The sequence below is a fragment of the Myodes glareolus genome, chromosome 26, assembly GCF_982192425.1.
Source record: "Myodes glareolus chromosome 26, mMyoGla1.1, whole genome shotgun sequence".
Taxonomy (NCBI): Eukaryota; Metazoa; Chordata; class Mammalia; order Rodentia; family Cricetidae; genus Myodes; species Myodes glareolus.
Window position 1 is genome coordinate 22,890,321 of NC_142051.1, and position 14,430 is coordinate 22,904,750.

General features: G+C 38.0%; 1 protein-coding gene and 1 pseudogene across 3 annotated transcripts in view; both read left to right on the forward strand.

The window, feature by feature from the left end:
- The window catches only part of Syt1 (synaptotagmin 1), a 508,800-nt gene that overhangs the window by 291,905 nt on the left and 202,465 nt on the right, over window positions 1-14,430 (forward strand). The window lies entirely within an intron of this gene.
- LOC148117770 (lys-63-specific deubiquitinase BRCC36-like) lies at window positions 9,579-10,850 on the forward strand (annotated as a pseudogene).

Consider the following 14,430-nt stretch of genomic DNA (forward strand, 5'->3'; position numbering starts at 1 on the left):
TTATGCAATATACTGAAAACAAGTATTTTATTGATATAAATGGCTCCTTTATTTGTAGAATTACACAAAAATTATTTTGAAGCAGCAGGAGTCATAGCTGGATGATTCTAGAATTTCATGCCTAAATCAAGTTGAACATTAATTTTCTGAGTTTTTTGTTGCTCTTCTTTTAGGCAGTAGCACAAATGACTATGGCTATAAGTACCTGGGAATTAGAGATGTAGGGGAGAAAAAGCTTTGAGAAACAAGGCATTAGAAGTGACAAAATGGTTGTGTGGAGATCGGTACAGTTTTCTTTCTTTCATTCTTATTCATAAAACAAATACTTAGGTTTGAGGATATTAGTCTTTTTCTTTCCACTGATTGTTTATAGAAGACTTCGATTATATGTAATACAGAAAATATCAAGACATTATGGACACTGACCTCTGGAGGAAGGAAAAACCGAATGAACTTTGGAAAAGTATCTATTTTCTGATATCAGTTTATTTCGTGCTATACTATCAGTTTCTAGTCTTCCTGCACTGAGGAAGTGATTTTAATCTTTAGCCAACGGCTGTCTAAGCTCCTTCGATGCACTTCCACGCCACACCGCATATTTCTCACGGGCATGTTTCCATGTTAGCATCTCAGAATGTTTTATCATTCACAACTGCGTGTGCAGCCTCTGATGATGGAGTTCTCCACCTACCGTCTCAGTCAGCTGCTTCGCGCAGTTTTCTCTCTAACACCTTCAGCAAAAATGTTGCCTGGACTCTTTAGTCACGATGAATAGCAGCATGATTTTGCAGCTACAAGTTCCTTCTTTCAACGCTGGAGTCTCTCTATAGCCATTTCCTCGCTGCCAGCTGCCTTCTCTCTCGCCATCATCAGCATTTTGGGACATAAGAGAGTCAGTAATGATGTATGCCCAGAATCTTGTAGGCTTTATGCCCAATGCCGCTTTAAAGCACACCTCCATTCTCCTTATTAAAATGTCCTCTTACCTCTTTAAATACCAATTCTCTCCAGAACTGAGAGTGATCTGATCTAACCTGTAAAATGCAGAAATGTACTGAAACCTGTCCAACATCAGAATATAAATGAAGATTAATGGGCAATTTACCTAAGTTTGTATCATTTAGTCTTGCACAAAAGAGTAAGGCAAAATTGGGTTTATGCAGAGACATGGATTTCGTCAGTCACTTCAAGCTCCTGCCATTTTCTGGTATAGAATGAGAGGTGCTAAGTGTTGTAAAATTAAGGTTGCTGGCAGACAAAATTGTTACTTAAGTAGAAAATCGTTACCTACTATAATTCTTCAAATACAATAATAATACATAAAAGTCCAGATCTTTCTTCTTTCCCAATACAAAGTGAATGGGGCATTTTATGTGTTGGAGAGAAGAAAATGAAATATTCTCCTTAGGATAAATGGAACTTCTGTTCCTTGGAGCAGATTAACTAGAAGTGCTTGTTGATGCTTTTTTCAGCTTTCACAAAATATGAAAAAGGACAGAGGACATGAAATCTGGGCTCCATGGAAATACTTTAATAAATCAGAAATTCTGAGATGTTTGTAAAACACAGAAGACTTTTTATAATTATTGAGGACATTAGTAGATTTGGGGAAACAGCAGAACAAAACTTCTTGCAAGAAAACAACTCTGGAGAGAAGGCTCATTTTTTTCCTCTTGGCCCTTGATGCTCACAAACTGTCCAAGGATGTCCTCTTGGAGAGCCAGTGTTGTACAGCGATACATTGACAAGGAAGTGTCCCTTTATCGATAAACAGCTGGTTCCAGTTTCAAGAGAGGTACTCGGGGTCACTATGAGAATCTCTGAATGGATGGGAAGGGAGTAGGACCCAGACAGGAGGACCCAAAGAGAAACATGGTAGAGCACTCCTATCTCAGAAGAGTATGGAGAGAATTCGATATAGTCCCTGCCAGGAGGTAAACCCGTTCAAGAAGTCTCCTCCTCACCTAGCACACAGAGGCCATTCCTGCTACCTGTTGACTTATCTAGAAGGAAGGGTGTTCATCACACTATGTCACCTGAGGGAACCAAGCAAGGTACTTTGGTTGCTCATGTTGCACCAATGCAATCATTACTGAACCTATGGTGCTATTATTTTCTTTCTTATCAGTAAAGGCAGAAGCACCGGTTCAGAATAGAAGTGATACCCACCCATCTCTAAGCCAAGGAGAGACGGCATCATGACAGAGTCCTCTAAAACTGATCATGCTAATGCCCTGTGTGCTTGGCAGGCAGCTCTTAACTCCACCACATCCCTTGAGAAGAAGAGCCCCCTCTCTCTTTCACGAAGTTTACTGTCTTTTTTTTAAAACCCTAACTCTGACATCTCATTTTGAACTTTTCTTCTTTTAGGAATGTGAACTTTTCACTTTTTAAACTTTATAATAATGTTTAGCATGAAAATTCTAATATGAGGTTACCTTTTAGGCTTTCTTTGTTTTTAACATTTATTAATTAAGTTTGAGATTATAAGTGAGTGAGTGTGTGTGTGTATGTGTGAGAGAGACAGAGAGACAGACAGACAGACAGACAGACAGACAGACAGACAGACAGATGAGAGAATCATTATGTACATGATGTCAATGAACAACTTTGGGAGTTGATTTCCTCATTTGATCATGTGAACTGTGAGTCCCAGGGGTCAAACTCAGGTCATCAGTCTAGATCTAGATCATGGAGCTATTACTAACCAAAGCATGGTACCAAGTCTTCTTTAACTTTTAATCATTGTAGTTTGATTATATCATTTGAGTGCAGTTGCATTAGTAGCCCCTCACTAGCAATTTCTTCTCTCTTCTTCTAAGGCAAAAAACTTCATCAAAGTTTTTATTCATTTTTTAATCATCTTTCTTGATTTTTGTCTTTGATTGCAAAAGCTACTGAATAGTTCCTATGACCCATATCCCTGGTAAACAAGTAGCACTTATATTGAGTCATACCTCTTCATTCATTCATACTTCACCTCCTAAAATACAGCGTGACTTTTAGCTGATTAATCAACACTCATATTTTATTCATGCTATCAGCATATTTTTACCATAATAAAAATGTTCATTTATCTATACTCTGATATTGAGGTATGAATTTGTAACGGTATATCCTCACTCAGAAATATCTCCTTAGCCGTTTGGCTATTAGCTTAGGTTCAGCTACATGTGTTACCTATTCTGAATAAACGCAGTTGCACATTAGAGGCACGGAAGAAACATATCTGGCTAAACATGAATGTTTTCTTGATATGTGGAGATGATGCCACGTACACATCACAGTCTGTCACCTGACAGGAGGCACAAATTTGAGGTTTGAGAAATCAGCTACCTTGGTCTTCTGATGGAAGGTGCCACAGAGCCTCCCTGTATCTGTTGCTTTTGTTAAAGACGATGCCTATTTGTGAACACTGAAAGTTGAAGCAGTCACGTCTTTACCTATTTATAAGTTTTCCAATTCATCATGAAAAGAAGATGTTTGTCATCGTTAGCGCTTGAAATCTGCTTTTAGTTTTCACATGTTGGTCCTAACATCTATTTGTTGATAAATAAGTGTGGGGAAGTTGCCTAAAGAGATGAGCAAGCCACCTACAGAATAACGTCATATTAATAAAATTCCAGTGCCCGTGTTTACTAAATGGGAGGTGAACAGCTGCCCTAGTTCTCCATGGTGTTCTTGTCTGCAAGCCAGGCTCCAAGATTGTCACGTTGAAGAGTAGGTGTGGCCAAAGACTCTTCGAACCAGAGCCATTTCTATCTACGATCTGCAATACATACTGTGACACATTTCTTAGTCTGCTTATTGAGTGCCCCATATGGGGATGGTTATTCTTCTAAAGAAAGCACAGGATTAGAAACCACAGTCTGTTATCAGTTAATGTTTCTTCCAAGTATTGCTTCAGTGTGCAATCCTGATGTTATTTTATGGTAAATCTGCTCATTTTTTCCTTTTGTTGAAAAAAGACTTTGTTTCTTACACAGTGTATCCTGGTTATGATTTCCCCTCCCTCAGCTCCTCCTAGGTCTGCCCCACTTCCTCCCATCCAGAGTCACCTCTTTCTGCCTCTATTAGAAGAGACACGGGCTTCTATGGAATAATAATAAAATAAAAACTAAAACGTCAAAATAGGACAAAGCAAACAGAAAGGAGTCCAAGAAAAGACAGAAGAAATAGAATAGATGCAGAGAGCCACTTGTTTGCACAGTTAGGAATCCCATAGAAACAACAAACGTGCTGGAGAGATAGCTCAGAGGTTAAAAGCATTGCCTGCTCTTCCAAAGGTCCTGAGTTCAATTCCCAGCAACCACATGGTGGCTCACAACCATCTGTAATGAGGTCTGGTGCCCTCTTCTGGCCTGCAGGCCAGAATGCAAACAGAATACAAAAAGAATACAAACAGAATATTGTATACATAATAAATAAATAAATATTTTTTAAAAAAATGAAAGCAAAAAACAACGAACTCAAAGCCATAATAAATACACACAAAAACTGTAGTGTAAAACACAGGACAATATAAATAAAAAATATATAAATAAAATAAAAATTAATTTTAAAAATAGGATAGAATTTTAAAAAAATAAGAAAAAAGAAATGCCCTGATAAGACATTATGAAACAAGGAACTTCCAAAGGTACCACTGAGTTCCTTTTCTGTTGGCCATATACTGCTGGGCCTGTAGCCTATTCTTAAGGGTAGTTTAACCAAAGGAATTTTATTGGGGGAACAGACTACTCTTAAGCACAGACTGCAGGCTGATATCCACACATCAGCAAATACATGCCATATTTATCTTTCTGAGTACCGGTTACCACACCCATAATGATTTTTTTCTAGTTCCATCCATTTACCTGTGAATTTTATAATTTCATTTTTTTAATGACTGAGTGATACTCCATTGTGAAAATATACCACCTTTTTTATCTGTTAATCAGCTGTGAGACATCTAGCTTCTTTCCAGTTTCTCACTATGACTAGAGCTGCATTGAACATGTATGAGAAAGTCTCTGTGGTAGGACCAAGCATCCTTTGGGTGTATGCCCAAAAGTAATGTAGCTGGGTGGATTCCCGTTTTCCTGAGAAGCTGCCACGCTGATTGCCACAGTAGCTGTCCAAGTTTGCACCCCCACCAGCAATGGATGAGCGTTAACTCATCTTCCTCCACAGACTCACCACCGTGAGCTGGCACAAGGTGTACTGATCTTAGCCACCCTGGTGAGTGTTAGATAAAATCTCAAAGTAGTTTTGGTTGGCATTTCCTTGTTGACTAAGAATGTTGTACATTTAAGTATTTTTCAGCCATTTGAGTTTCCTCTGTCACTCAGTTTTTAAATTGAGTTATTTTTATCTTGATATCTGGGTTTTTGAGTTCTTGATATCTTTTAGAAATTATTCCTCTGTCCCATGTATAATCGGTAAAAATCTTTTCCCATTCTGAAGGCTGCTGCTCTGTCTGAGTGATGGTGTTCTTTGCTGTGCAGAGGTGACTCCACTTCATGGGGTCACATTTATTAATTGTTGATCTTAGTGTGTGTGCTGAAGGTGTTCGGTTCAGAAAGTCTTTTCTGGGGCCAGTGAGTTCAAGGTTATTCTGGTTTTCTCTTCTATCAAGTTAAATGGATCTGGCTTTATGTTGAGGTCATTGATCCATTTTGAGGAGACTTTAGTGTAGAGTGGTAAGTATGGATCTATTTGGATTGTTCTACATACAGCTGTCTAGTTTGTCCAGCACTATTTGTGGATGAAGCTTTCTTTCAGTGTGTATTTCTAGCTTCTTTATCAAAAATCAGGTGTCTATTGATTGTCTATTTATGTCTGGGTCGTCAATTTGATTCCATTAATAAGCTACTGCCCTAGTAATCACAGATAGATATCTGATGTCACAATGTTTTCCCCCATTTAACTCCCTGATTCGCTTCTAAATTATTTCCAGTAAAGTATAACTAGTTGTACATTGCCATATTACACATATTTCATTAATGATGAGTGTGTTAAAAGGTAGAAGATTAAAGTTAAATATTATATGCCAAACTGGATCTTTCGCTAAACCATTTACAGCATTTAAATAAAAAGAAATAAGTCACAACTAAGTTTTCTTGTATTTTGTACCAACTCAATTCTTATCTAGTTAACATGTAGATGGGTTGTAGGGCATCACACTTTAGCTTATAAACTAAATGTATGGAACAGTTTCTAAATAATAAATGGGGTAACTGTCCTTTAAATCTGTTAAGAAGCTGAAACTAAGGGTCAGAGTTTCACACGAATAACAAGCATCAAGAGGAAATCAAATTACCCAAACATAGCATAAAATAAGCCTACAAAAAAAAAGTAGATGTTTGCATTGTTATTGCGGGGTTGAGCTTGTAGCTTGTTTATACGTACTGCCTCCTGGCTGCAAGCAACAAATCGGGGCATATAAACTGGGCTAGGCCTTACAGAAGGTGTACTGCCTTCTTTTGCATGTCCCAAGGTGAGAAGTGATAGTGACGAGACTCAATGTCAGTGTTAAGATCATGGTTGCTACCAACCTTCAACTCTGCCATCCACATGTCAGTTCCCCTTTACAGGCTTCTCTCGTGTTCACAACAGCTCCAGGTCCCAGAGCAACCACAGGACCAACAAACAGAGAGGTGTTGATTTCTGTGGGTATCTTCATTATGAAAGTTAGAAAAAATGTTCTCAGAAAGAACCCAACACTGTAACATGAGGGCCGGCTTGTTGGGGTTTCCGTCCCGCCCGGTACCCCAACAGCCGGCAAATCCCAAAGAGAAATTATACACAGGACTTCATATGATTATAAACTGATTGGCCCATTAGGTCAGGCTACTTATTAGCTCTTATAACTTATGTTACCCCATTATCATTATCTATGTTAGCCACATGGGCTCAGTACCTTTCTCAGTGTGACAGCTTACATGTTGCCTCTTCGGTGATCTGCACAGGAATGGCTGAGGAACCTTTCTCCTCCCTAGCCTTATCCTATTCTCATTACTCCGCCTCTACTTCCTGTCTGGTTGACCCGCCTATACTTCCTGCCTGGCCAATCAGCGTTTTATTAAAATACATGATTGACAGAATACAGATAATTCTCCCACACCACAACACACTTCTTATTATATCACACTATAATCTAACTGTGTCCTGTGATTTCAGAGCAACCACTGGTAAAATGAAGCAGTTAGCATGACCCACACATAAACTAAGATTTCCCTATGAGATGTGGTGAGGTCGTCTTCCTGGGACTACAGCTATCCAGAAACAACAAAATAACGTGTTTGTTTTACATTGTAGGGAAGGGATGGGTTATTCTGTAGATTGTGGATACTGTTTGTTTGGGGTTTATATTCACAAAAAACCCACTGACATAATAGATAAAGGTAGAATTTGGGAAGAAGGAAACAAAATTGATACCTTTCATACTTCATAGCTGAGATGTTTATAACACAGACATAAACAGTGCTGAACTTGTGGTTTCTCTGCGGCCCTCTCAGTAATTTTCTATGCGATGTGTTTTCTCAGTACAGTCTCCCACGATAATTTCTCTAGCCGGTAGCTCTGACTCTGGTCTTCTCTTTCTCAACAGGCCTGAGAGATACTCATTACATTTCTCTTCATTTAAAACAGGGTGAGGATTATTCGGAACACTTTGTAGCGATTTGGGCACAGGTAGGCACACCATTTATTCACTCAATCAACATTTGCTTACTTACTAGTAAGAAAATTTCATGGACAATGGAACAAGCCTAGTTTCGTGAAAACCTTAGCTCTGTCACTTACGAGCTGTGCATCCTTTGGCAGATTTCTCACCCTTAACACACGAATTATAACATTCCATGATTTATGAAGTTAATTTGTAAATATCAGTTGCACTTATATGCTCAAAATACTTTTAACAATACCTGAATATAACATATTAGTAAGGATTGTATTCCTTTTTTTATTAATATGCTATTCTGAGCTAAAGATTGGAGCAATTTTCCAACCTTTGAGTTTACCACAATTGGAGCTGCGGATCGATTCTCAGCTTTGCTTCGCTGTGAGACAAAACAATGACAGTTTGAGCAGTTTGATAAAAGAGGGCTTTGTGCTCCCAGCTTAGATTTTTCCCAAGTGCCTGCAGTTCAGAAACAGTGAACATTCAGAGTGGCGCTTCAACAAAGCAAGGGAGAACGGGCATTCCAAATTGTTTGTCTGTGGTTTCTATAGAAAGCATTTTGAGAGCCAGTTGGCTTCCACCAACTAACCTGCGCTTCTTCAAAAACTACCAAAGCATCTAATTATATCTTACTATACAAAAGTGAAAGAAGCGCTTCAATTAATATTGGACTCTGGAGCATATAAAAATTGATCCACGGAAGATGTCAACTCCAAAAGAAATAGTGAACAACAACAAAGATAAAATAAAATGATTATCGCCAACAATGGGGTAAACACAAATTTAGAAACCATTCAGTTTATATTGTTTTTATTTCCCGCTGGGTTTTCATGTTCATCTTCCCAATCAAATATAAGGAAGAAAAGAGGAAAGGAAGGGAGGGATAAAAAAGGGAGAGAGAGGAGGGAGGGAGGGAAAAGGGAAAGCTAAAACTTTGCCATTTTTATGACACTATACAATATACTTGAAGTCTGTCCAGTATATTTGAAAAGCTATTCTGTTTTCCCTTCATGACCACAACCTTGTCCTTCAAGCTGAAATCTTTGGAGACTCATTAAAAGCATAAATGTTTTCCAGTGTGGACTGGCAATTTAAAAACAAGTGTGGTTTTTGAAGCTTCAGTAATAAAATATTTTCTTAAAATAGAAGTGGATGCAAAATTAGCAATGTTAATTTTATGAATTCATTGTCAAATGCTTTTAGTAACAGCTCCAATGGTCCATGTTTTCAGAGATTTGTGTCCTTACTGTAGGGGAGTTTTCAGGTCTATAAAAGATTTCTTGATGTTTTTGTCATTACTATAATAGTTGAATGTTTTGGTTGTGACTTAGGTTTGGTTTATTATTTCAGCCCCTATTTTATTGATCTGAGAGAAAAACTAATGTAGCAATAAATAGAATTTTTATTTTACCTAATTTCTATAAAATTTATACTGTTTAAAATTGCTAAACATAATTGAGAGAATGGGATACTAAGCTTGTTCAAATTTTTATGAAGCTTATCACATTATAATACTGAAAAATAACGTTCTCTTTTCATCTCATGGCTTGACTCTAAGAAACCATTAATTGTAAAATTCACTATCATTTTTATATTCCCTTATCAGAAATGATTACAAAATAAATTTTGCCGATATAAATTCATAGCATTGAATTTTATGTCACAGATTTCATTAGATATTTTTATCTTTGCGGCAATCTTGTAAACATGGTTAAAAAAAGGGGGGGGACAGCATCTCCCAAGTGATATTAGGTATGTTCTATCCCTGCTCTAGGCCCTGCCCCCTGTGGGACCTGGCCCCTCCCCTATGTCCCAGGCTCCACCCCTGTGGAGCCCTACAAAGCATCTTGGAAGGCTGTCTCTAAGCCCCTGATTGGGCAAGCTGCAGTAGGCCCAAAGCCTACTTGATTGGAGTCAAGCAGGATGGTGGTTGGAATGCTGCAGAAGATGCCGGCGGTTGATGGCGATTCTGTCGTTTTCCCGGTTTGTCTCAACCATGCCCTGAGCACAGAGAAGGAAGGAGTCTATGTATAGAAGACTTGAACAATGATGTGCAGAGAGACTCCAAACTTACATACAGTGGAACTGAAAGGCACACAGTTGCAGAAAAGATGGGCGCCACCAGGGTTGTTCACGTCCATTCTGTCTTTGTCTTGCGGCATTCTGTCAAGACTAAGGACCGAGCAGAAATTTCTCCAGAACAACTGTCTGCAGCCTCAGTCAAAAGGTCAGCTGAAGAAACAGGTCATCCCCTGAGAGTTGTTGACTGGTGTCATCCCCGACCTCATGCCACCATTTGGCCTTCTCATACAGATGTCCGTACCAGACATCAAGCCACATACCAGATGAAGGACCAAGGCTTCATAGGGCTGATTTTTGTTTGTTTCATAGGAGACAAAACCACATAGACTGGTCGGGTACTACACTTGCTTTCAATCCATTCAAGGCCCAAAGAGCTCAGAATACGAGAGAATTGAAATCCCAATACTACTGTACCTCATACCACCGTTGGGAAAGTAAGCTTCGAGTCGGAAGTAGAACTGCCGAAGATCCCGTGTCAGGAAGAATGTTGTGCCTATAGGAGGATTCACAGACTTACACATCTGGACTCATTAACCAAGATCCATAGTGGCTTGGTACTCACCAAGCATTTATGCAGTCAAATGTTCGAAGCCTGTGGGCCCCTACTGCAGTGGGTGCAGAACAGACTAGAGAAAAACCCAGCAGCATCTACAGGATTTGGAACAAGAAAAGGAAGGTCTTATGGCAGATCTGTCTTCCCTAGAATACAGGAGGACAAAAATGAGTAGTTGAAAATACTTGACATACGATTTATAAGCTAAATTAGTTCGAAGAAGAGAAAATTGGAGGACTCACATTATATAACTTCAAGACTTATAAAGTTGCAGTAATGAAGATACAATGGTTTTCATGGAGGACTAGACATATAAATCAAAGAAACAGAAAAGAAAAATGCAGAAATAAAACCATGATTATATGGCTGACTAAGTTTGACAAAGTACAAAGATGATTCAAGGAAGGAAGGGCAGTCATTTTGGCAAATTGAACTTATACAGGCCAACAAAATAATAGTCCCTCAAAAATGTTTCATGGATTTAATGTAAGACAGAAAACCTTTTAGAAAAATATCATATGAGAAAAATCTTCAGGAGATGAGTTTTTAAACATCAACCAAAAAGGACAATCCAGAAGAAAACAAAGTAAACATATTAAACTTCACTAGTTTAAACTTTGTTTTGTAAAGAAAAAAAAGAAAGAATAAGAAGATAAGAAATTATTTGAAACCCTTTTAGTATCTGGTATCTGACAAATATGGAAAAATAAAATATGATCAAAACTCAAAAATAATTCAAGAAGGAAATGAAAAGAGATAGACATTTTCACCAAGGAGAATATATAGATGGCAAGTATTGTTATGAAAATGTGTTTAACTTCATAAGGCAGACAGTTAAAAAACAGTCACCATTCAACTCAGGTCAATAATTCAAAACCCTGTCCTTCCTTGGAATTCTATTCTTAATGCTACAAGGAATCAAAGGCTTCACAATTCTACATAATATTAGATGAAAACAGTTTCTATGTTCAGCCTGTAAACATAAAGAATCATATCTTTAATAGTATTAGTTATTATTTTATAAATAAATGATACAAGATAGGTATATAGGTAGGTAGCAGAAGATAGATAGATAGATAGATAGATAGATAGATAGATAGATAGATAGATAGATAGATGATAGATAGATAGATAGATGATAGATAGATAGATAGATAGATGATAGATAGATAGATAGATAGATAGATAGATAGATAGATAGATAAATAGATAGATAAATGAACTTTCTGTTTTTTAAGTCTTTTGTATCACAGATACTTAATACATTCTCTAGAGGATTCATTACCTTTGCTTAGGTTCCCCCTAAATGTTTTGTGGCATGGACCGTTGATGAGAATAACAACCATCTCGAGCAAACCCAGGCAAGCAGCAGTTAATCATGGCAGAAAATGAAAGTGAGGTGCCATAAAAATCTAAGAAATTTCCCACCTCAGACACACAAAAGTGTAAAAATATATATTGTAAAAGAATGTATTCTACTGAGCGTTCAGTCTGTCACTCAATATTCTTTCTAAGCTGTGTAATAGGAGCCCCACAATCACTCAATATTGTCAGATAACAGTCGCCCACATACAATAGTTAGGGACAAAAATATTTAGCTTAGTAACAAAATATATAAATTGCTCTGGAAATAAGCAAGCCACACAGTCAGTTTTATTTCTTGGTTTGCTTTCTGGATCCCGCCATGCAAATGTTCAGGGAACTGTAAGTGTAGCGTTACCCTCTGAGGATCTTTTGTACTGAATGCAAAGGTACCTGAAAGAATCAAACCGTGTCGCTGGTGTTGTGGGAGAGCATAGCAATCATTGCAACTCTGGGCGAGACATTGGTGTTGGAATCCTGGCTCAGCAAAGCATATGTGTGTTCCTTCTTGTGTGTATGCTCTGGTCACTTCAGAGCATTTGCTAACTTACATGCTTAGATAAGATTTTTAATTGCCCTGACTGTACTTTTCATTCGTCATTATTATTTTAGATGCATGTTTATAGTCTAATGAGGGAGACAAATAAAGGGTGTGGACTTGGGTGGGTAGGAAAGTGGGAAGGATCTGGAAGGACGTTGAGAAGGGAAACTGTAGTACTGCAGCCAGAATATATTGTATAAAAAAAAAATCTATTTTCAATTAAAAGCAATTTTAAAAGATTGTTCAAGGGGTTAAAGGAGCTTGCCTCCAAACCTGAAATCCTGAGTTTAATCCCCACGACTCATATGCTAAAAGTGAATACTCAAGCATCACAAATTGTCCTTTGACCTTCATGTCCATACACTATGGCATATGTGACTTCACACATCATGTGCACACACACACACACACACACACACACACACACGTATACATGCACACAAATAAATACATACATATATAAATTTTAAAATAAAGAAACAGCATAGAAATAATAGATCATCCTATGTCACAGGTTATTGTAAAGATTATGGTCATACATATGCGGTACAGTTAGAATATTGCTTTGTGCATGGCTAAAGATTTATGTTTAGCTGTTGTTTATTGGCCTCAGACCTGTGTGGCATAAGATCCTGATCCCTCCTTTAATCTGCTGTGCTATCACTATGACCATATGCTATTAGACAGGCATTTCCCATGATCAGCGCCTGGGAAAAGGGCTCAGAAGGTGCTACTGATGGTCCAACACTGGAATTTGTGTCTTGATTTAGTCTCACTACCTACCTACACAGCTAGAGTCAGGTGTATCTTTCTCTACAGACAGAAAAGTTAAGATAAGAAAAGAATACGGGGAAAGGGAAGCAAATATTGGTGCTTTAGACACACTAGGGCAGCTTGTAAGTAAACCTAGAAATGACACTTTTGAAATAAGACTTTAATTTCGCTTCATATGTTGTGTGGAAACTCATATCAATGTTTTCCAACACTTCTCCCGCCTTTTTATCTAATGCCTTTATGGTATCTGCCACCAGAAACCAGCCCCAACCACAATAACAGAGCCCTGCTTGCCTCTCACATCTCCCAAGACAATTTATTCATCTGAATCACAGAGAAGATGTACCTTGAGGCTGACGTTGAAACACCTGCAAATTTGTGGGAGAGCTTGATACGCGGCTCGGTCTCACTTACTGCTCTAGGATCCTCAGGCAAGGAAAGAAGTGAAGTGAAAATGTTGACAGTAGTTCCTTATTTTTCCAAATTCTTTCAGAGTGAGCGTGATCATATTCCCTGGGAACCTTACCTGGGTTTGCCACAGTTCAGTAAAGAATGCTTTCTATATCGTGTTCTAAAGGAAGAACTGAAATGCGTTGCAACAGGCGATGGCTGAGGCAAGAGATGGGCTTCTGTCTCAGCATCCACTAGTTACAGGATTACAGTGGTCTTTATGGAAGTGAGACTGGCAGGCCAGCTCCTCTTGGCCAGGCTTAATTTGATGAAGGAAGTCTTTGGCTATGTCTGTGAGGATCTGGTACTCTTGAGCATAGTATCAAGTGTGGGATTCCTTACTGAAACTGGACATTGAGTTAGGGTCAGTAAGGATACATTGGCACAGACATTGACTTCATACTGTTCTATGATGGATGGAGGACACAATAAAGCAAAAGCCCTAAGCTCTGTTCTCCCCCTCTAGTACAGAACAGCCTGTTTTTCTCTTTCTCCTGAACTATCTTTAATGATTAGTTCAAAAATAACTTACAATTTTTGGCGCTTATGGATTCAAATACTTTCTTTGATAATATTTTTGATAATTCCTTGCCCTTTTGTTTGGCCTTGAATTTTGTATTCTTTGATTACAAAATACAATCCTTAAATAGAGGTGGAAATAGCGATTTCTGTAGAAATCATTATGTTTCTGCAGTAAGTATTATAAAATCGCTCGCAGTGTTATCTAAGAAGCTATGCCAAGTTTTAGATCTGGAGATAGACATAATTAAAGTCCTAAAATAGAGTAAATATAAATGAATGGAGGTTGTCCTAACAACAATGATCTGATTTTCCTCAGGTTATACCACAAAATATTAACCTTTATGACTATTTACTGTTTTGTCTGCCTTGAAGTTGGCCAATGGCCATTTTGTATATTTTTGCTGAAATCTTTGCTTTATCATTTGTTCTTGAGATTTAGTTTGTGGTTGACAGTGTTTTCAAACCAGTATTGAGGTACTAAAC